Here is a 22,879-nt window from a genome sequence, read left to right as displayed (position 1 = left end):
AGAAAACATCTCATACCCCACCTTTAAGAGTATTAAATTGGTTGTAATTAGCTCGTTTTACCACCAGATGTCACTTAACCCTACATCCTTGACGTTTAATGAATGTAAATCCTTTGCAAAACAGAGGGAAAAAATGTTATCTAGGTAGGAAACCATTGCTGTAGAGAGACTATTTAAAAAAATAATAATTTTTTGCCAAAATGTGTGAATCATGTAGGATACTTCTCAGTAAGGAACCTTCCAGAGACAAGGAAAGATGAGATGTACATAGAGATATACTCTTTCTTTTTACATTTTTGGGTACATAGCACTAATTTATATGTAACTTCTTTATTTATATAAGTCTATATTTTTGGGGGGATTTTAAAAAAAATATAGACACGTAGCAGTTGTCTTTTAAATTCTTAGTTTAGTTCACATAAACATGATGAACCATCTTACTCAATCCGTAAAACGTTTAGGTTTTGCTTAAGATACTTTCCTCTCTAATTTTTATGTGTGTTCTTGTGGGTCTAAAGCTGAAATTTTTTCCCAACCTCCTCGCTGTTCTGCCTCTTTGTTTGTTTGTCTGACAGTCACATTCAAAGCAGCATCTCCTTGTGTGAAGTTGATTATGATAATAGATGGATGATTGTCACAACGCTAAAAAAAAAAACATTGTTGTAATTATTCATCAGTGAGCAATAATTTTTTACTTGATTTCAAACGTCTAGTGTGTGCACGTGTTTGCATGTGCTCCTGATGCTCATAAATAGATAAAAAGTAAAAAGACAAAGCAGGACATTTGTTAAATTTTTTGCAAATCTCAAGCAAGATAAATTAATTCTTGATTTAAGTCATTGGAAAGATAAACACAGACATAAACAGAACCGGAAGTACGGTAAAAGAAAAATGATGCTGTTCTTTCGGAATATGTTTTCTCAGCTTGAACATTTAACATTTACAAATATTTTTTCCTGTAAATATAATTTGTATTATAAGTGAAATGGTGCACATTTGTACAGCATACATTAAATGAATATTTGTGTGTGTGTGTGTTCTTACATTTGTTGTTACTCACACCTGTAAGTTGTTTAAATGTTATGTCTGATTGGTGTGTTGATCTCTCTGGACAAATTATGTTAATGTTAAAGCTACAGTCATGACTCTTTGCAGGCATGTAGAAGAGATCAAATTGAGGGCCAAGTTAGAAAATGGGTTTGACTCGATCTATGTTCCTGATAACTCCAGGTCAATAGGATTAGCATGACTTGAATGGGTGTTGGTCGACACCAACAATTTGGCCAATGACGACTAACAGAAAGGGCAGCAGAAGAAAGGGGGCCACATAGCCTACAGCACCAACTATTTCACATCCTTGTCCTTTTTTAAAATTTGTATTTGTGTAGATGAATTTGAAATTTCTGTTTCCATCTGCCTACACTTTGTCACCACAGGGGTGAAGCCTATCCCAGCGGTCAACGGGTGGGAGGCGGGGTACACCCTGGACAGGTCACCGGTCCATCACAGGGCCACACAGAGACAAACCAGACAAACAACCACACTCACTCCTAGGGACAATTTAGAGTCACCAGTTAATCTGACATGCATGTTTTTGGATGGTGGGAGGAAGCCGGAGTACCCGGAGAGAACCCACACATACACGGGGAGAACATGCAGACTCCACACAGAAAGAACCAGCTGAGATTCGAACGAGGACCCCTCTTACTGTGAGGCCATGGTGCTCACCACCACACCACCGTGCAGCCCTGTCACAGATATACATAGCTTTTTATTTCTTTTGTTTTGTTTTATTTTTCAAAGTCGCTCGTCTACACACATATAGGCATACACAGGATGGAAATACTACAAACTAATAACACTCATTCAGCCCCTACAAAGAGAAGGGACTGTGTCGCAGTGTCAGAGCAACAGCTGCAGATGACCTTCCATGTTGTTTCAACAACAATGGGCTGCTATTACATGGCTGAGCGACATTATTTATTTATCATTTCTTCACTTTGAACAAACAGTGTGTGTGAAATATGTGTGCATATGAGCTAGCTTTTGTTTTTACACAGTGGATATGCTCTACTTGTGTGTGCATGTCTGTTAAATGTCTGAGGCTAAAACTGGGATGATATTGTTGTATTCCTCAGACATGTATACATATATATAGGATTCTTATTCATTCTTATATATATATATATCAGTGTTTCCCGCAGGAAATTGCTTAGTCAAGGTGGTGAGTCGTTGGCCGGGGGGGGGGGGGGGGGGGGGGGGGGGGTGTACTTGGAATGGGCCGGGGGGTTACTTGGAACGGGGGGGGGGGCTGTTAGAGCAATAATGAAGCTGTTTAAGAGCTGTAACACTTTTTTATTTTTTATTTACATTAGTAACTATTTACATTAACAACCAGTAGGTGTCGCAATTCAATGTTATCAATGCTGTCTTTTAATGTCTGAGCCTGGCAAAGCATTACTGTATTACTTCGGTTTAAAAAAATGAAAAAAAAAAAAAAAAAAAAAAATTTTTTTTTTTTTTTTGCGAACGTTGGCAAGGCGGCAGTGCGAGTATGCTAAGGCGGCCGCCTTGACTATAATGCGCTGCGGGAAACACTGTATATATAAATATATATCTTTGTAATTATGCACACATGAGCCTAATCATGATTGGCACTATTTAGTCCACTCAAAAATATTGATGGATACAAGTTGGATTCTTAACTTGTATCAGTGCAGAGATGTTTGATAGGAATTTGGGTCAGTTAAATTGAGTGTTAAGCATTGTCATTCATACACATTTTAAAGACATTCACTTTAAAATAAGGATAAATATCTAAAAGTCAAGAATCTGGATAAACGTTTTACATAGATTTATTACCAAAGCTGGTTCAAAGGCTGTCCATCATAGCAACAATGTAACCTCGGAGCAAATCAAAACATTTTCCTCTGTGAAAAGGCAACTACAATCAACTTTTCTCCTTAGTTGTAGCTGTTTTATACAGTGCATAGCATTCAGCAAGGCACAAACTGAAGTTATTCTATCATTTAAAAAGAGCTATATATAAACCATTTGGAAAACATGGTGTTGTGGTCACACATTTCTGACTTGCTGCTGATTTGAACAGAGAATTTATTTTCAGCTTTAATTACTGTAAAATAAATTCAGTAATTGATATATTTATATAACATATTCAAACACAATAGTTTGGCCTGGCTCCAACAGGGTGCTTCCCTTTTCCAGGAAGGCCGTTTGTGTCTTTCTCGCCCCATTCCATCCATATCTTTGAACTATCTACATCTTTTCTCTTACTGCTTAAAAGGAAGATGAAGCAATATTTAAGTGGTTGTTTAGTACAAATAGAAGAAGAAAATGTCACATAGACAGGTTTCCATCACACGCATTCGTTACTGGTTCAATGATGGAATGTTGTTAGTTGTTATCTGGTTACCAGTTGATCCCTAACAGAAATGGGCTTAAAACACTTAAATGTACTAATGCTAAATTAGGTAAAAAGTTACATGTGAAATGTCCATTGTTGTTCAGAGATGGGTCGGCCATCAATCAGAATAAAAAGCAGCATTGCATTTTTTTTTTTTTTTTGTCAATTCTTAATTTTCTTAATTAATTCTTATTTTTAAAAGAAATTGACAAGAATTTACAGCTTTCAGAATTACAGAGTATGCTTCTTTTTTTTACAAAATGTAAACCTTTTTTTCAGAAAAAGTAAGAAACAGGGCTTTTTTAAGTTGGTTGCTGACATGTAATGGGAGGGAAATGTTGGCTGTGGTGAGGAACCACTTGACTTCAGCACGTAACCCTTTATCATCCCTGCTATACTATCTGCTTCTTTCTCACGGCCACATGAATCTCATTACGCACCACTGTGATTCTCCATCAGTGTGTTTTAAGTTCTTTGTGTTATTTTTCATCCTGTCCATCTGTCATCTGTGAACCAGACGCTGTTTAGTTATCTATAGTTTTGCATACCTAAATGAGTGCTCCACAAATCTGGCTCACAGTCCTTCAGAATCCTTCAGTCAGTTGCTATTTTTTGAATGTAGAGAAGTTTATTTTATTGTCAATGACAACGTAGTTGTAAAGACAAATGTATTTGTTCGATTAAATATCAATGTTTCAGTTAGGTGTGATGATGCTTTCAAATTATGAGGAGCTTTTGGAATATAAGAAGATGGTCGTCAAATTTTTTTCATTTGTTTTCCATTTTCAAAATTGTCTCCCCACCCTGATATTATCATCAGTGGGGCAAACATTACATGAGGCTGTTTTAATTTTTGCAGTTTTTTACAAAACAATAGAAATGACATCAGAATGATGTCTTGATGCCAGCTGTGCAAAGCATTGTCACTTTCCAGCTTCCTGACGATGTCACCTGGGATGCATTTCTATGTACAGGTGAGCCTTATCAAAGGCCGAGACAATCACCGGTGTGGTGTCAAGGCGTCATGGTCAAACAGCTGCAAAGAGACTCGGGCTGAGTGAGACCCAAAAGGAAGGAAAAAAATGTTTAAAAACTAGTTGGGATGGATACTTTACGAAGGATAGTCCAAGGTTATATCCAGACATTTACAATTTGCCGACCTTTAGTAACCATATTCACATTGCATTGGTAGCATATTCAATTCAATTCATTTTTATTTATATAGCGCCAAATACAACAAATGTCATCTCAAGGCACTTAGATAGTAAGTCAAATTCAAGCCAATTGGAATTCAATTAATTAATAATAATCATAATTCATAAAATAATCCAATTCGTTCATATAGAGCCAATTCAAAAACAATTTCCTAGCTAAGAAAACCAACAGATTGCACTGAAAACTTTTAGTTTTTCGGTCCAATCTCCTGCCCTGAGCGTGCCTGAGGCGACTGTGGAGAGAAACGACTCCCTTTTAACAGGAAGAAACCTCTGGCAGAACCAGACTCAGGAAGGGTGGCCATCCGCCTCCACCAGCTGGGGTTTGAGAAGACAGAAAGGGGGGGAGGGGGGAGGGGGAGGGGGGGAGATGGGGGGGAGATATCACAGCTGCCACAGGGTGAGAGGCAGGGTATATTCTGGACAGGTCCTAGGGTCCATTTAGAATCACCAGTTAACCTAACATGCATGTTTCTGAATGGAGGGAGGAAGCCGGAGAGAACGCATACACGGGGAGAATCAGCCGGGATTCCAAGAAGGAACCGTCTTGCTGTGAGACGATAGTGCTTTTGTTTGATGTAATATTTCATTCAAGCATAAATTATGATGATGAATAGGCAGAAGATAAGGTGTATTAGCAGAACATTTGAAACAGCGCAGCTTCAATCCATGGGACTACTCTGATGTCATTAAGTTTGATGGACTTTGTGAACATTCTGACTGGATCTTTTAGATGTTTGATTCTGTTACAAGGCTGTTGTTTGGAGGGTGATATTAATCACCTCGTTGGTGGGTTGCTAAATCTCATCATTTGCTGTTTAATTGCTGCAGTCATTGTATCTTAAAAGGCTTTGAATCAATGGTATTTTCATTTTTTCTGTGAATTTTCTGTGAATATTTCATTCTTTTGAAGGGATAAGAATGAACTTTCAAGCAGATGTATTTTGCCATTTTTTTTGCTTTTCGCAGAGACTCTGGTTCCTACATCCTTGACGTTTAATGAATGTAAATCCTTTGCAAAACAGAGGAAAAAAATGTTATTTAGGTAGGAAACCATTGCTGTAGAGAGACTATTTTTTTCAACAAAAAAAATTTGCCAAAATGTATGTGAATCATGTAGGATACTTCTCAGTGAGGAACCTTCCAGAGACAAGGAAAGATGAGATATATAGAGATATACTCTTTCTTTTTACATTTTTGGGTACAGAGCACTAATTTATATGTAACTTCTTTATTTATATAAGTCTATATTTTTTTCCGATTTTTAACAAAATATAGACACGTAGCAGTTGTCTTTTAAATTCTTAGTTTAGTTCACATAAACATGATGAACCATCTTACTCTTACTCAATCCGTATTTTGCCATTTTTTTTGCTTTTCGCAGAGACACTGGTTCCCCTTCTTCTTCTCAGGCGCACACTCAGTTACAGTCTTTGCCATCAGTGTGCACCTCAGCAATGGGACTGTTGGGCCTGTTTCAGATAAAGGGAGTGTGTTTAAATATCATATCCTTTCTGCACAAATGACTTATCCTGTTTCATAGTGGCTGGTGTAGATCTGGAATTGTTTCCATGTGACGCATGCACAGGTGAATGGATATGCATCTGTGTATATTGTTCTCTTCTGGAAACCAGAAGGAGAAATTACAGGCTCTCATGGGGCTGTATGTGCAGGAAGATAGAGGAAAGCTGAGTGCTAATGAACAGCGGAGGAGTGTGTAGACTGTTCTGATGAATAGGGACATTTCTACATATCTGCAGCAGATCTGGGATTCATTTATTGCTTGGCACTCTTTGGTGAGCTTCCAAATGACAGTCCCATTAACATAGTTCAATGGACACCCAAGGCTAATGCTGAAGATCTTTTTTTGTCTCTCGTTTAAAATGCTAAAATTTGAACATTTATAGTTAAACAATATTAGACTTCAATGGAATTGAATTATCTTGATTAGTACCCAAAGGGAAATAATATTGCTGTATAAATTGGGGAAAACAAACAACCCAATAAATAGATAGATAAATGAATGTAAATAGTTAGGCTCGGTTAAAATCTTCAGAGATGACGATGAATGTTTTTTAATGTAGTTTGATGACAGCATAGGGGATGACATCACATACAGCATCGGCAAGTAACACGGGTGAACTCTCTCTACAGATAATATGAAAGGAAACTCATAGTCAGCAGTTCAGAAGCTGATGTGCGGAGAAGATATCCAGGCTTACACTGTCTGTTGTTGACAAGCACTCTATTGCTCCCTCATTTACTCTTACAGCTCTGTCTGTAGTCTCTTTCTGCGTGTGTCATCTGAGGCAGAGTTCTTATATTCCACATTATGAGGAAGGGAAGAAGAGGTTTAAACTTCCACCCACCCCTGCACCAGTATTTTACATCCAGTTGCAGCGGTGATTTTCTGCTTTAGAACACAGTGATCTTTGCATCTGGCCCTGTTGCACATGTATTTGTGGGAGTTGTCTTACAGAGCACAACATTCTTGGGACAAATAATTTGTGTAAATAACCTAAATAAATATTAATCGAATCTCGGATTCAGGAGGTGCAGTGTGGTTTTCATCCTGGCCGTGGAACAGTGGACCAGCTCTATACCCTCCGCAGGATCCTGGAGGGTGCATGGGAGTTCGCCCAACCGGTCTACATGTGTTTTGTGGACTTGGAGAAGGCGTTCGACCGTGTCCCTCGGGGACTCTTGTGGGGGGTGCTCCGGGAGTAGGGAGTGCCGGACCCCTTGATATGGGCTGTTCAGTCTCTGTATGACCGGTGTCAGAGTTTGGTCCGCATTGCCGGCAGTAAGTCGGACATGTTTCCTGTGAGGGTTGGACTCTGTCAGGGCTGCCCTTTGTCACCGATTCTGTTCATAATTTTTATGGACAGAATTTCTAGGCGCAGCCAGGGCGTTGAGGGGGTCCGGTTTGGCGACCTCAGAATCGGGTCTCTGCTTTTTGCAGATGATGTGGTTCTGTTGGCGTCGTCAGGCCATGACCTTCAGCTCTCACTGGAGCGGTTCGCAGCCGAGTGTGAAGCGGCTGGGATGAGAATCAGCACCTCCAAATCTGAGACCATGGTCCTCGGCCGGAAAAGGGTGGAATGCTCTCTCCGGGTCGGGAACGAGATCCTTCCCCAAGTGGAGGAGTTGAAGTATCTCGGGGTCTTGTTCATGAGTGAGGGACGAATGGAGCAGGAGATTGACAGATGGATCGGTGCGGCGTCTGCAGTGATGCGGGCTCTGCACCGGCCCGTCGTGGTGAAGAAGGAGCTGAGCCAGAAGGCGAAGCTCTCGATTTACCGGTCAATCTATGTTCCTACCCTCACCTATGGTCACGAGCTGTGGGTAGTGACCGAAAGAACGAGATCGCGAATACAAGCGGCCGAAATGAGTTTCCTCCGCAGGGTGTCTGGGCTCTCCCTTAGAGATAGGGTGAGAAGCTCGGTCATCCGGGAGGGGCTCGGAGTAGAACCGCTGCTCCTCCGCATCCAGAGGAGTCAGATGAGGTGGCTCGGGCATCTGGTGAGAATGCCTCCTGGACGCCTCCTCGGTGAAGTGTTCTGGGCCCGTCCCAATGGGAGGAGGCCCCGGGGAAGACCCAGGACACGTTGGAGAGACTATGTCTCTCGGCTGGCCTGGGAACGCCTCGGGGTCCCCCCAGAAGAGCTGGAGGAAGTGGCCGGGGACAGGGACGTCTGGGTCTCTCTGCTCAAGCTGCTGCCCCCGCGACCCGATCCCTGGAGAAGCGGCAGATGATGGATGGATGGATGGATGGATGGATGGATGGATGGATGGATGGATGGATGGATGGATGGAACCTAAATAAATCAGAAAGTGATTTATTAAGAAATGTCCAGTGCAATTTAATGCTAACGCACCAATATCTTTATTGTGGAACAAAGGAAGAGGTGATGGCAGTCGTTGCCTCTCCAGTTAATGCTGAGGTCGACATTGGCATTTTGGACACACTTATCATTCCAACAATGGAAATTAGTTTTTCGATGCTGAGGTCATTGTCAGGATGATAATTTATCTTGCTGCAGGGCAAAGGGCATTCATAGTTTTCTTCACAAAAAAATATCACTTAAATTACATGGTTACATTTATGGTGGAAATTGAAAAGAAATTGTACGTGACAAGGCTTAATCCTACAAAGCTAATATGTCAACTGCTGTTCAAGAAAGTTAGAACCTGATTGATGAAGAATACTGTTTTTAATTAGAGAAGTCCATGCCTCACGGAATCCATGCTGTCATAAAAGCCAGAGGAAGTGCAATCAAGTACCAACTCTGATTTCTGTTCATGATTCTGTCATTTTTTCCTTATGATTAAGTGATTTAATAATTTTTTCTACTTCTTCTGAAAAAGTATGGCAACTACATTTCAAATGTTTAGATGTATGTTTTACAAAACACAAATGTTTAGCTATTAAATAAAGTTACTATGAGTCATATTTGTGTTCTATTTACCTTTTTTTTCTAAAATATGAAATTAACATGGTAATTCCATAATTGTTATCAGGGGTTCACAACAGAATGGTGGCAATGAACATGTTACTCTGGACCACTGAAAGAGCATTCAGTTGACAATTATTTGGGTTTAATGTGTTCAGTGGCTTGCTTAAATGTATGTTCAAATGTTTTTTCAATGTGGCTGTACCTCAAATTTCCAAAAGAACACTGCTTACTAAGAAGCATTATGATAATGGAAAACATAGCAGAAGTACCAGGCAAAAATGTCAGAGATCAGATTATTCTTCTGAGGAAAGTGAAGCTTTCTAAGCCTTACATCATGGCCAGGCTGAAGGTTTTCAAAGGGAAGTGCAGGGAACTGTAAAGCCTTTGGTGGAAACTGGATTAGTAGACCAAAAGTGACCACTGCATCAGAGGATCAATACAGAAGCCAACAGAGGTTCTGCAAAAATAAGGCTGTCTCACAGGGGCCTCAGAAGATAAGTGGCATCTATAAACTCCCCTCACAAAGAAAGAAAAAAGGCCAAACACATGGAAGGGCCTGAGACATTTTAGCATTTCAGTGAATAACTGAAAATAAATCTTATTTAGCAATTTATCCATTTTTGAGATTTGTGGCATTAAAAGAAAAAGGTGCATGCAGGAAAGAGAATGATACCATGTTGTATCCAACCCACAGTAAAACCCTGAAACTGAACCAGCACAAGCATCAGTCTGTTATTCAGCTCTGATTTGTATTTTCTGTGGATGTATGTGTCCAGCTACTGGATAACAGTAAACAACTCAAACCTTTACCAAACTTCTTAAAGACCAGAGAACCCTTTACTGTCATGGCTTCAACTTCATAGTCACCTGACCCCACTGAATATTTATTTAGGCCTAGGAAAGAACAATGGTCCATGATAGTTTCCTCGAGATTCAGCTTTTAATTTTTTTTTGGAAACTGGAATTATAATTTAAAATAATTTGAATAAAATTGAAACATCTTCACTTGCAGACACCATACTGCATCTGCTCAATCTGATGCATTTAGCTATTTTATTTATTTAGCTTGTAATGGCAAAAGCATCATCTTTGAGCTAAAGCAGCAGTCATCCTGTATTCCATGGAATCAAAGTCTGGCGTCTTACCAGTATTTTCTGTTGATGAGATCGCATGAAGTGTGGCTGTATGATACAGGAATTTATTTATATCACATCTGTTCTGAAGTTGTGTCTTTTAGCCTCCCTTTTATGTCTAAAACTTATTTCCTTTTTCTCCTTAGTTTTTGAAATAAAAAAGATGATGACATGATTTGACACCAGACCAGCGCCATTCAAATTCAAGACGTCTGAAGGATTTGGTAGGCTTCACTAAAACCTTTTTCCTGTCACTCTCCTGTCTCTGTCTCATGGTCTTTTCCCTTTTCAGTGTTTCTGCTTTCTGTTTTGTTGATTTTTTTTTTCTCTTTGTAAATCTCTCATTAAGAAAAGAGATGATAAGTGAGTTAAAGAGGTGGGAAAAAGACAGATATGCTGCATGTGCCAGGAACAAGTTCCAGATCAGTGTCGTTTTTGAACTTTTTAAAATAAACTCAAGCACCAACTCAATAGCACCTATTGGTGTTAGCAACATATATTTCTTTCATAAAAGCTTTTCAAAAGTGCTTCACCTCCTGCAGCTTCTGGACAGGACATAAACAACTGAATGACCATTAACGCTGCTTTGTTTGAGCTGTGGGTTCTGTGACGAACAAGATCAACGCAAGTTTCAGGAATACAGGGAAACAAGCTGAAGGGGAAAATTAGCCAGACTAACAGACACATTCTCTGTGGATGTTCAATAACTAATGTACAGCTACAGAATTCAGAATATTTTGTTATATATATATTTTTTTCCTTTATGATATCTTGGTTTTCCAGTGGCTTATTCAGTTTTTGCTCTTGTGGGTGTGTTGTTGTGTACGTGTGTGTCACCATGGCAACAATATGTGTCTCTTGTTACTGCCACATAGGTCATTTTGCATGTAAGGTCTGATTGGTGAATGCAGAAAACTAAACTTAGAATTTAAACAGTTTCACTTTCATAGTTCACTGTTTGTAATTCTGAGCCAAGATCATTGTCCAAAGTAAACTAGTTCATGTTCATTTCTCACTTTTATCTCACAATGATCCTCTCTGTACGGTTGGTGGTACCAACATTTGTTATTGTAGGTGTTAAACCTGATTTATGGTCGTCCAGGAAAGGCTACGGAGAGCCTGCTCCGGAGACGCTCTCCAAGAGACGCTCTCCGTCGCTTGCGTGCGTCGGCCAACATTCCTATCTATCCGTCGAGCAGACGGAGACTCGCGGAGACCGTAAGGGTTGTGATTGGTCGGCTAACAACATCATTTCCGGAATCACTTTTCCGGTTTAGCTCCTTCCTCTCACAACAACAACACCGCCATTTTTGAAAGAGTTTACTGTGTGCCGGCCCCTTTGAAAGAAAAATCTGTTTTATTTTTTCCCCCAAAAAAATCCTTGTTGTTTACTACAGTGTATCTCAACATTTACCAAAACTAATTTATTTAAACATATATATCAATATTAATCTTAAACAAATTATTTGAGATTAATATTGATATATGTTGTTTAAAATTATGTAAAAAGAACAAATAGAAATAAACTAAATGGTGTGAATCAAGCCCCAATAGATTGTTGATTTACTGTTCTTAAGTAAAAAAGTTCTGAAAAAAAAAACAAAAAAAACATCAGCTGCATTTTTTTCAATGGTGTTTGTGTTGGACAAATGAAAAATGCTTTTCAAAATCAGGACCACAAGGCTTATCCATTTAAACATTTCCATCAATGAGTCCTACTTGCTTTCTGATTTTGCATACTCTTGCACTGATTCTATTTTACCACAATATGGGAGCCTGTGTCTCACTGATAGAAGAGTGAATAAAGACCATGGGAGTTTAATTATTTCTATCTATCGCTGACTTATGAGAGACAGAAGTGTGCATTTGGATCAAATTTGACATCTAATTTAGCTAATAGTCTATCACTGGCCACCAATGGATGGTGGCGGTTATTGGTGATGTGGACAGAGCCAATACTTTCAACCAACATTACAACCGGTTTGATAGTGTGGCTTTTTCCACCTCTGCTGCTGCTCCCTCCACCCCCACCACTTCAGCTGCCTCCTCTATACTGCTTCCACTGCCCAGCTGTACTTCCACCTCGATGTAAACGTGCATCGCCAAGCCTCCTCCTCTGCCTAAAGGCTGATTTATGGTCACCTATGGAGAGCCCTCTCCATCGCTTGCGTGCGTCGGCCAAAATTCCTATCTATCCGGATGTCGGGGGTTGTGATTGGTCGGCTAACAACATCATTTCCGGAATCACTTTTCCGGTTTAGCTCCTTCCTCTCACAACAACAACACCGCCATTTTTGAAAGAGTTTACTGTGTGCCGGTCAACATTTGGTCCAAATGATTTGCATTTCAATATCAATAAGCTCCAACTCCAACAACAGTCTTTCTCTCTTGGTCGCCATCGTTCACTGTGAGGAGTGGAATGGAGCCAGGTGAACAACCAATCAATGACTTTCATCATAGAGCCAGATTGGGTCGTTTAACGTAGCGACGCCTACTATTCGGGAGGTGAACTGCCTGGCGTATCCGACATCCCGACGGAGAACTTGGAAAGGTTTAATCGCCTCTGTGTGACCACGGAGTCGGATTGACGGATAGCGACGGAGAAGCATACCGGCGACTTTAGTACGACTTTGCAATCATTATACCTTTCTTAGAAAGGGATTTCTGTTTCTACTGTGTTAAATAAAACATTATTAGCTCCACTTGATCATAAACTGCAGAGCTCACATCTGTTCACATCTATCATACAGAAGTTTTTTTTAAAACAGTAAGTTGGTGCCAACAGAGGGACGTTGGCGTTGATATTCATCTTATTTTCCCTCCGTTTATCGTCCTCCCAACTGCAGCTCAACATTTCATACACAGACTGAATCAGAGACATCTAGTAACCATTAGCCATTAGCAAGCCAGTGACGAAAAAATTAAGTCTCACAAGTAGTATCATACTAATTCAAGGTAATGTCTGCAGTTAGGGGAAACTGCAGAAGATTGCAAGGAAACAGACCAGCAGACACGGGTGATCCCAGTCAGTGAGTTGCTCCTGTCTGCATCAAGGCCGAGTTCAATTTACAGGTGCTTCCCTCTGGCTTTCTGCTGTGCAAAAGCATCCGTTCAATCCTTCCCATTAAGTTGGCAGGCCTCACTCTCTTTACAGTTCTCTTCTGAATCCCACGATTGTTCTAGAACTCAACTTTTGGTCAGATTTGGTCTTGCTGTCAGTCGGAATGTTGCTGCATACTTCTTTACATGTCTTTAATTGTCCTTATGTAGTTGCATAAGTTGTATATTGTGAAGGAATGGAGTGGATGGAGGAGGCAAATGCAGTCTTCGGAAAGAGGCAAGTAGGATGATAAAGTAAAACTTTCATGAAGAGTCAAGTCGCTGCTTGAAGAATGTACACTGGAAGCAAAGCAGTGTGGGAGCACAATAAAGTCTGACATGATAAAACAAAACTATGGAGTATTTATACTGAGAATGCTAATGAGTAACAGAGAGGATGTGGTAGGAATTGGATAATGTAGTGGAGAAAAGGAGTCGAATCCGCGTCGGTCAGCCTTTCATTGGGGAAGTTTATTTGAACAAGCCGTCACAGCAAATGTGCATACAGAATGTCCGAAAATCTCCACCGACCTCATTTTGTGACAACCCTTTGTACTGCTCCTGGATCACACAATGCATACGTGGCCAAGCCCCAATCTTCCTCAGGCGCCTGGCTTTTGCCATTATCATAAACAAGCTCATTCTAACTATCAACAATATTCATATGAACCAGTCAACAAAGCACACGATGTAATTAGGCCATGTCATGACATTTCTCCCCCACATAATCCCCCCTGAAATCACTTATCAGTGATTTAATAAAGAAATAATCTAAAAGGAAAGAAAATCATCCCACATAATTAACATAACTAATTAATTAATAATTAATTAACATAATCGACACTAAATTATTCTAATAATTCTACATTCTAAGTCAAAGGGAACATATTGAACAAATGAAAAGGAATATATATATGTACCCGAATCACATTAAATGATACTGAATTGAACAATAATACAAATTTTTAACATTGCCATCACACTTGTCCACTGTTTGCAGTGCATAGGAGCAAAAAACCCACCGGCTGCTACTTCCGTAACTCATGTTCTTATTTTTGGGAAAACTCTCCTACGGCCCCATCCCACTTGGCGACCGACCACTTTACCAAAGGTCGCACTCCGAACAGTTGACTGACACAACTGGCAATGGACATATTAGTGATCCGTTCTGATTGATAATACACATAGAATGAATACACCACCATCATCAAATGAATAAATCACAGTTTTGTACCAAGTACAATACATAAAATTCTTCTGGCCGAACATCCGTCCGGCTGGGTCTGGAACTGCTAAGCTAACTCTGGGAGGAGAGGTTGCCAGCACGTCGCTCCCAATCAAAGAGATCTTTACCATCTCTTCTCCCTGTCAGGCTATACTTGGTTCCACACCCGAGGAAAGAATCTTGTGAACCATCCGTTGATAACCTTCATTCGTTGACCCGTTCTTCCATGCGTTGGTCCTCAGACCTGGTCTCGCAAGGTCATCTGCCTCCTGGTTTCTTCCACTGTTTGTTTGAACATCACTTACGGCAACCACCTTCTCAGAATGGGTATAATGCAACACACCAATAGGGAAACCATTCTCACTATCAACAATATAGCTATTCCCGCTTTAACCGTCATCGCTCCCCCTTCTCCCAAAATCCCATACAGACCAGTCCACCACCGTTCACCTCCACCAGCATTACTCTTCAGCTCCTCTTTCAGGTCTCTGATCTTCTTCATGGCCGTTGTAAACGTCCCATCAGCTGCAGTGTTCCCGGGTATAAATGTACAACATTTTCCCCAACCAACTACAACTGGCAAACACCACTTTTCCCTTCTAATACTAAAACTTGTCTGTTCTGCCAAGCCATCCTACTCATCTCATGTAGTTGTTCTCCAAAGGCTACAAACCCTTCACTCGTGTAGTTACGAATTCTCTGTTGATTGTAGTATATGTAGTTAATCCACTCCACATTTTTGTTAATTGTGATCCACGGCAAAATAGACTCAAATCCAGCTGCAATCTCACTGCGTGCTTTGAACTCAAAAGGAATCCCTCTGGCTGCCCCATTGCATCTAAGTAAACGTGCTTATCCATGATGTAGTTACCACTAGATCTTTTAACTCTCCCTTTTTCCACATCCAACCCCAGCATCTCGTTTACCCTGTCATACACTAACACAACCGATGTTTTCATCCTCACAAGTGCACAAAGACCTATCCACCTGTTGGGTAACACATTTAACAAAACATCATCTCCACATATCCAGTAACTATCAGCCATTGGGTGTGTCTGATCCCCAAAAAGATATCGGAATTGTCATTTCTATATTTTCACATTTTTGATCCAAAGGAACCAGATTTTCAAACCACACAGGTGTCCTAATAAATATTGGTTTCACATTTGCGTGTGGAAACCAAGATAAAACCCATGCGACATTGCATTTAACAGTAGCATTACCTATGTGAGTTCCACTGACATTGTTAAATCCATCACTTGTAAAGTATTCAAACTCACTATCGTAGTCTACTCTATAATCAGTGCGAGGGCCATCCTGTGTTGTACTTAGATTAAATTCAGCCCCAGAAGACTCAAATTTGTGGCCCTTCCCTATTTTGAAACAATTATGTAATTTATTTGGCCCAAACATCAATCTGCACTTAATACCACACATAGGAAGCTTAAACAATAACCATTTATCCTCTTCCGATGTAAACCTACCTTCTCTGCATTCCCGTTGCTGGACCACCGCACAGTCCCTGAAGGTGTTTGGTTCTGGAACAACAACAGGCAATGCTCCTGGAGCGTCTGCGCATATGAGACACTCCGTCGCTGTCAGTTCTCTCGTAGTGTACCATGCCCATCTATACCACATATTCTGTGCTGCCTTAAACCCTCTTCCACAGTTCACTGTTTTCCTGTCTCTTCATGTGCATGTACCCTCCGTCTGTTCTTGGATTAACATGATTATTCTGTCCTGTAGTGCTAACGGTATCAAGTCCCCCTAGACTTTCACGAGAAATCTTTCTATTCTTACCACCAATGTGAACAACTTCTTTCCGACCCGAGGACAACATGATCTTACCAGATTGCCCCATTGGCGTGGCGTCCAGAGGCAGTGATTTGGTCGTCTCCTCCTCCGGACCCATGATCCACACACAGATACCTCTTCACGACTAGCTCTAGTGTGTACTGCTGGCAAAGTTCGTGGCGCGGCATGGTCTGAGTGGGTGTGTATTGTTGCATCATACTCATCTGACCCAGGCTGGCTACTTCCCCTGCTGGGTGGCTTCCTCACGGGACCCTTCCCCGCCTCTCCTGTTTGCAGGATCCCGTCCAACATCTCCAGGCTTCGTTCTCCTGAGCCCATGCTGTCGGCCAACACCCACACCTGGATGCTCATTAGTGTCAGAAATCTTACCATCTTCCTTTTGTTCATACTTTCCCTCGGACTTAACTCTGTCTGTGTCTTTAGTCCGAACCTTAGTGCAGTGATTCAAATGGTACCATGTGTTGCTACCTTCCACTTGAACTGCTGTTGGCGTTGCTCGCACCATTGTGTACGGTCCTTCTCGTCTTGGCTCAAGCCACTTCCTCCGGAACACTTTGATGTGCACCCGGTCGCCTGGCACCACTGGTCTCTCAACCAGCTGTTCGAGACCTGAGTCTCTGGTCTCCTCCTGTAGATAGATTGTTCTATGGATTGCAGTTAATTGCTTCATGTAAGCTCTCAACTCTGTTTGCAACTGCTCAAGTGGGGGCCCTTTAAAAGGACCTCTCACCGAGGTGCCGGCATGGGTCGACCCGTTAGCATTTTTTGCGGTGTTAGTGCGTGACTCTATGAGTCTGCATACGAAAGCTCATTAGTGCAAGCGGCAAAGCATCCAGTTTAGTTTAGTTGAAGCACAGATTTAATTCAATTTCACTTTCCAGGTTCCATTGATCCTCTTACCCATCCCTTGACTCTGTGGATGATAAACGGCCCCACAGCGCTGCTTGATTAGCTGCTGCTGCAGAATGCCTTTTGCAATTTTCTAAACAAACACTTAACCATTATTTGAGCTAATCTCTGATGGAATGACAAACAGAGGAATCACTTCCTTTACCAAAAATTTTACGACTGTCTATCCAATATGTATGACCAATATCCTTGTGGTGGCGTGACATCTGGCTCCAGTGACACCATTGGTGCCAAAACAGCCAGCTGGCCTCTTGATGCTACTTTCGCTGCTTCATCAGCCGCGTTATTACCTTTACTGACCATTTCGTTACCTTTACGATTATTTGACACTTCATCACTGCCAGTCTCGCGGGGAGCATCATGGCTGCAATCAGCTCCTTCATTTGGACCTCATGTCGCACTGGACTCCCGTCTGTCCTTCTGAACCCTCTCTGCTTCAAAACTGCTTCAAACAAATAGCAAATATCATGAGCATATACAGAATCTGTGTACACATTCGTAACCTTACCTTTCACCAGTAGACATGCTTCCGTTAATGCCTTCAGTTAAGCCAACTGTGCCGAACATGGCCGTTCACACTTCTCAGCTTTCACCGTCACAAAGTTTTCAACCTTCCTGTTTCACAACTGCAAAACCTGCATGATTACCCAAATGATCTCAAAACATGATCCATACACAAAATAAGTGACGTCAGCCTGCACAAGTGGAGTTGCTTCTAAGTCAGGTCTCAGTTTAATTCATCTCACAGCTTCTGACACACGCTCATGTTGTTCTCCTTCAAACTCACGTGGAATGGCATCTGCAGGATCCGATGTAGTACCCTCCTGTATTCACATCTGGACGTGTCAAAAGATGCACAACCTGCAAACATCCTGCCTGAGTCACAACATACCTACTCTGATTTATTAGTTCTGAAATCTTATGGTGTCTATTGGAGACATATAAGAAAAATGGCTTCTCATAGTCCAGTGTTGCCCGTTTTGGATGATGTGGCAGGTTTGTGCCACCGTGGGTTCCCAACAGATAGACAGACCACTGGATTCAAGTTAACCTTTTATTTTTAACTTGGACGAACAAGGATGTAGCTCCTCCACACTCTGTCTCCTGCTCCTGTCCTTGGCTCCGCCAGGTCATCTCCCGGCTCCATCTGCCCCCGCCCGGACCAGCACGCTACTGATAAAGGGGAGAATGATTAGCTGATGATGTGCAGATGTGCCCATCATCTCCCCTCCCCCTGTCCTCTGAGCTCTTCCCACCTCTCCTCTGCACCTGATGCACCACGCCCCCCTCCACAGATGACTTTTGTTTCAAACTTTCAAAGGCTAACTTAGCCTCGTTTGTCCTCTCCAGTTGTGCTTTCAACCTTTGATCTTTGGATTTTTCATGATTCCTTTCAGAGGAAGCCCATTTTATTGCATAATCTTCCCCAAAAAGATCATAATTGTTTTATTTTTACTTTTTATTTATTTATACATTTATTTATTTATTTATTTATTTTGGACATGGCGCTTTACTTACTCCCTCCAAGTGGGATGGAGAGATATCAGTAGTTCCCTATGGGATGAATAGATACTCTAATTTAGGCTAACAATGCTAAAATTTAAATTAGAAACTTTGTTTTGTTTAAATTTTAGAAATTTTGTAATAGTGACACATTTAATTTTACATTTAGAATCTTTGTTTTGTTTTGTAATAGTAATAGTGACACATTTGAATTTAAATTTAGAAACTTTGATTTGTTATGTAATAGTGACACACCTGAGGGCGGTTTTTAAACCCTTGAGTACGTCTGGTGTAAGTGTACTTCTTACCTCTATATGTCAATGCAAACAAATACTGGGATTCCTCTGCCAGAGGAACGCCTTGGACCTGCCGGGCCACTTGCTCCGCCCCGCAGGGACTGGCCACGGTCCTGCCGAACATTCGGGTTTCCTGGTGCTCTCGGACAGCTGTCAGCAAAGTGTCCCTCCTTGCCACAGGCCCAACATGCTCCCGAGGACCTTCGTCCTCCAGGTGCACCTCTTCTTGACCTTCGACAGGGTCGATGATGGACTTGCCCCTGTGATGGCTGTTCAGCGGCCCCCGCTGTCATGGCCTCATTTTGTACTTCTCGCTTCACTTGCAGTTCTTCTAACTGCAACCGTGCAAGTTCCCTTTGCATATCCTTCTCCTGCTCCTTCCGTTTCAGTTCTTTTCTGTATTTATCTACTGCATGCACCACGTGGTCCCGGAATTGTCCATGTGACATTGAATTCAACCCCACCACATCCTCCAGCCTCCCCTGAGCTGGGGCAGGCAGAGCCTCTTTGATGGAAACTCTGAACAATGTCACCCAAGCTGGGCTCTTCTCGATTTCTCCCTCAGACTCTTGTGTCCATTTCTTCAATTGTTGTGCAATGTACACAGCCGGACTCTCTGTTCCTGACAGTGGCTCCCCCTTTAATGCTTCGAGGTCCACTCCTACAGGAAACTCAGCTCGTAACGCTCTCCAGAGTGCAGCTCGATATGCATTAAAATCAGTTCCATCAGCTCGGTGGCTCAACATCCAGTCATTCTCACTGTGTCTCAAAATGCCCTCCATGGTAGAAGTTCCAAAACACAGTGCCCACACTGCCTTAATGTGTCCCACAGTCAACAGTTTATCCACAGTTTCTTGTTCAAAAGCTCTTATCCATTTGCTTCCAACTATGTGAGTTGGATATAGCTCTGCATTTTCAAAGAAATGTAAAACTTTTAATTCAAGCTCTCTCTTTTCCTGTCTCTTTTTGCTTTTGTCCTTTGGTTTGTAAGCTTTAATCCTTTGTTCCATAATCTTACAGGTAGTTACATTGAAAGTGCCACCTTTTGGCCAGGGTGAGAACTTATTTTTTGTTCGTTTTTCCCATTTTTGAGATATCTTTTTAATATCTTTGGAATGTTCAGGATGCTTGGCGCTGATGGTTATTGTTGGTGTTACATCCATCGTTTCACCTTCTTTTGACTTTTTTATTTACTTATTTATTTTAGTATTATTATTATTATTTTCCCAATTCTTGAAAGTCAATTTAAATTAAACTAACTCTAAAAAATGCTAATTTAATGCTTGACTAAATTTAGCTTAGATGCTGCTAATTATGCTAATTGTTGGCTTGGATATTGCCAATAAGATTGGATGTTGTCAATGTTAATGTTAACCTATGTTCGCTTTGAAAGCTTATGTTCTAGGTTGGTTACGTCGGGGTCACCATTTATGTAGTGGAGAAAAGGAGTCGAATCCGCGTCGGTCAGCCTTTCATTGGGGAAGTTTATTTGAACAAGCCGTCACAGCAAATGTGCATACAGAATGTCCGAAAATCTCCACCGACCTCATTTTGTGACAACCCTTTATACTGCTCCTGGATCACACAATGCATACGTGGCCAAGCCCCAATCTTCCTCAGGCGCCTGGCTTTTGCCATTATCATAAACAAGCTCATTCTAACTATCAACAATATTCATATGAACCAGTCAACAAAGCACACGATGTAATTAGGCCATGTCATGACATTTCTCTCCCACAATAACTGAATCCAAGTTTACAGGCTGAGCAGACGAGCTCAGAAAAGGAAACAAAAATACAGAACATGAAACCGAGACAAGAACGAAATAAAGCAAACACAGAAAACCTGAAATCTGAGTCACAAACTGCACAAACAGATCCGTAAAGCCACGGAACGTGACATATATGTGATAGTTAGGTCTGTGTCTCATTACAAGGTGTTGGGGCTTCTGCCAGTGCACCACCATGACACATCTCTCATATCCTGAGTATTCTGAATTCTGACAAGAAGCAGGCTCATTCAGTTAAAAATTCACAGAGAATATGAGGAGCATCACCTGTGCTGGTTCTTCACGTTGTGTTGCTGTATAACAGCTAGAAGAATGCAGATTCCTGACAAGCTGAAGAGGTAGCCAGCAAAGGATGTAGAGAAAAAACTATTTTTCAGCCCTCAACATTTTTTACAAAGGTCTTCTACCCTCCATGGATCCACCTCTACAGTATCCCCATGCATCTCAGTCATGGATCTTAAGCCCCTGCAACGCAGCACTGAGGTCCAACAGAACCAGGACTGAGACATTACCAGAATCAGTATTCAACCTAATGTCGTTTAACACTTTGACCAGAGCTGTTTCAGTGCTGTGATGACGTCTGAAGCCTGATTGAAAGTTATCAAGACTTCCACTTTCATTCAGAAAGTCGTTGAGCTGGTTAAATACAACTTTCTCAATAATCTTGGATATAAAAGAGAGGTTAGAGACAGGTCTGTAGTTGTTCATCATAGAGGCGTCTAGAGTTCTCTTCTTTAGGAGTGGCTTAATGGCAGCTGTCTTTAGTGACTTGGGAAAAATGCCTGATGCCAGTGAGCTGTTAACTATTCGTAGGAGATCACTTTCTACTGAGGTAAAAACAGTTTTTAAAAAGTCGGATGGTATTATGTCCACAGTGCAAGTTGTTGATTTCAGATGCCGAACTGTTTCCTCTAGGATTTTTAAATCAACAATATTAAATTGTGACATAACGTCAGAGTTATTTCTAGGTTTTAGACACAGATTCGTTTTCTTGTTTGTCTGTGTTGCGTGAATGTTTTGTCTAATCGTTTTGATTTTTTGGCTAAAAAAGTTGGCAAATTCCTTGCATTTCTCAGTGGAGAGGAGGTCTGGGTTTGACTGTTTAGGAGGATTTGAGAGTTTTTCAACCATAGCAAACAGAGTTGTTGACATTCTTATTAATCATTTCACATAAATGCAGCTGTCTGGCCTTCCTCAGCTCATTGTTAGAACTACGCAGGCTTTCTTTGTACATCTCATAGTGAATCTGAAGCTTTATTTTCCTCCATTTACGTTCAGCTTTCCTGCATTCTCTTTTCAGGTTTTTGACCGTAGTGGTGTTTCTCCATGGGGTTTTCTGTTTGATCAAGGTCCTCTGGATTCTTATCGGTGCAACAGCTTCCATTACATTCAAAATTTTTAAGTTAAAATGATCCAGCATTCCTTCAACCGACTCTGCGCTCATTGTTGGTAACATAGCTATGGCCTCCCTAAACTGAGCACTTGTGTTCTCATTAATGTACCTCTTCTTAACTGAGAAGCTGGTTGTTTGAACATTCTGAGTGATAAATAAATCAAATAAAATACAAAAATGGTCAGACAAGGCCAAATCAATAACCACAACAGAAGAAATATCAACACCTTCAGAAATGAGCAGGTCCAGAATGTGACCTCAAAGGTGGGTAGGTTCTGTTACATGTTGCCACAAACCAAACATTCAAATTCAATTCAATTCAATTCAATTCAATTCAAAAATACTTTATTTATCCCAGAGGGAAATTAAATGTTGATGTAACACAATTAAATCAAGAAGTTATTATAGATGCTGATGGCTGTGGGCAGGAATGATTTCCTGTAGCACTCCGTTTTGCATCCAAACTGAAGAAGCCTTTGACTGAAGAGACTCTGTTTTCCGATAACAGTCTCATGGAGAGGATGTTCAGGGTTGTCCATAATTCTCTTGATTTTATGCAAAATCCTTCTTTGCATTATTGTCTCCAGAGGTTCCACAGTCGTCCCCAGAACAGAACCAGCCT

General features: G+C 41.1%; 1 protein-coding gene across 1 annotated transcript in view; it reads left to right on the top strand.

Moving 5' to 3' along the window:
* The window catches only part of LOC142379172 (teneurin-3-like), a 137,327-nt gene that overhangs the window by 28,720 nt on the left and 85,728 nt on the right, over positions 1 to 22,879 (top strand). Inside the window, exon 2 of the mRNA XM_075464303.1 lies at positions 10,375 to 10,452. The gene's annotated coding sequence lies outside the window, so the exon portion shown is untranslated. The remainder of the gene's footprint in view (positions 1 to 10,374; positions 10,453 to 22,879) is intronic.

This window comes from Odontesthes bonariensis, chromosome 4 (genome assembly GCF_027942865.1).
Source record: "Odontesthes bonariensis isolate fOdoBon6 chromosome 4, fOdoBon6.hap1, whole genome shotgun sequence".
In the NCBI taxonomy this organism is placed as follows: domain Eukaryota; kingdom Metazoa; phylum Chordata; class Actinopteri; order Atheriniformes; family Atherinopsidae; genus Odontesthes; species Odontesthes bonariensis.
The sequence above is the reverse complement of the archived record's forward strand: the minus strand, read 5'-3'. Positions and strand labels throughout refer to the sequence as shown.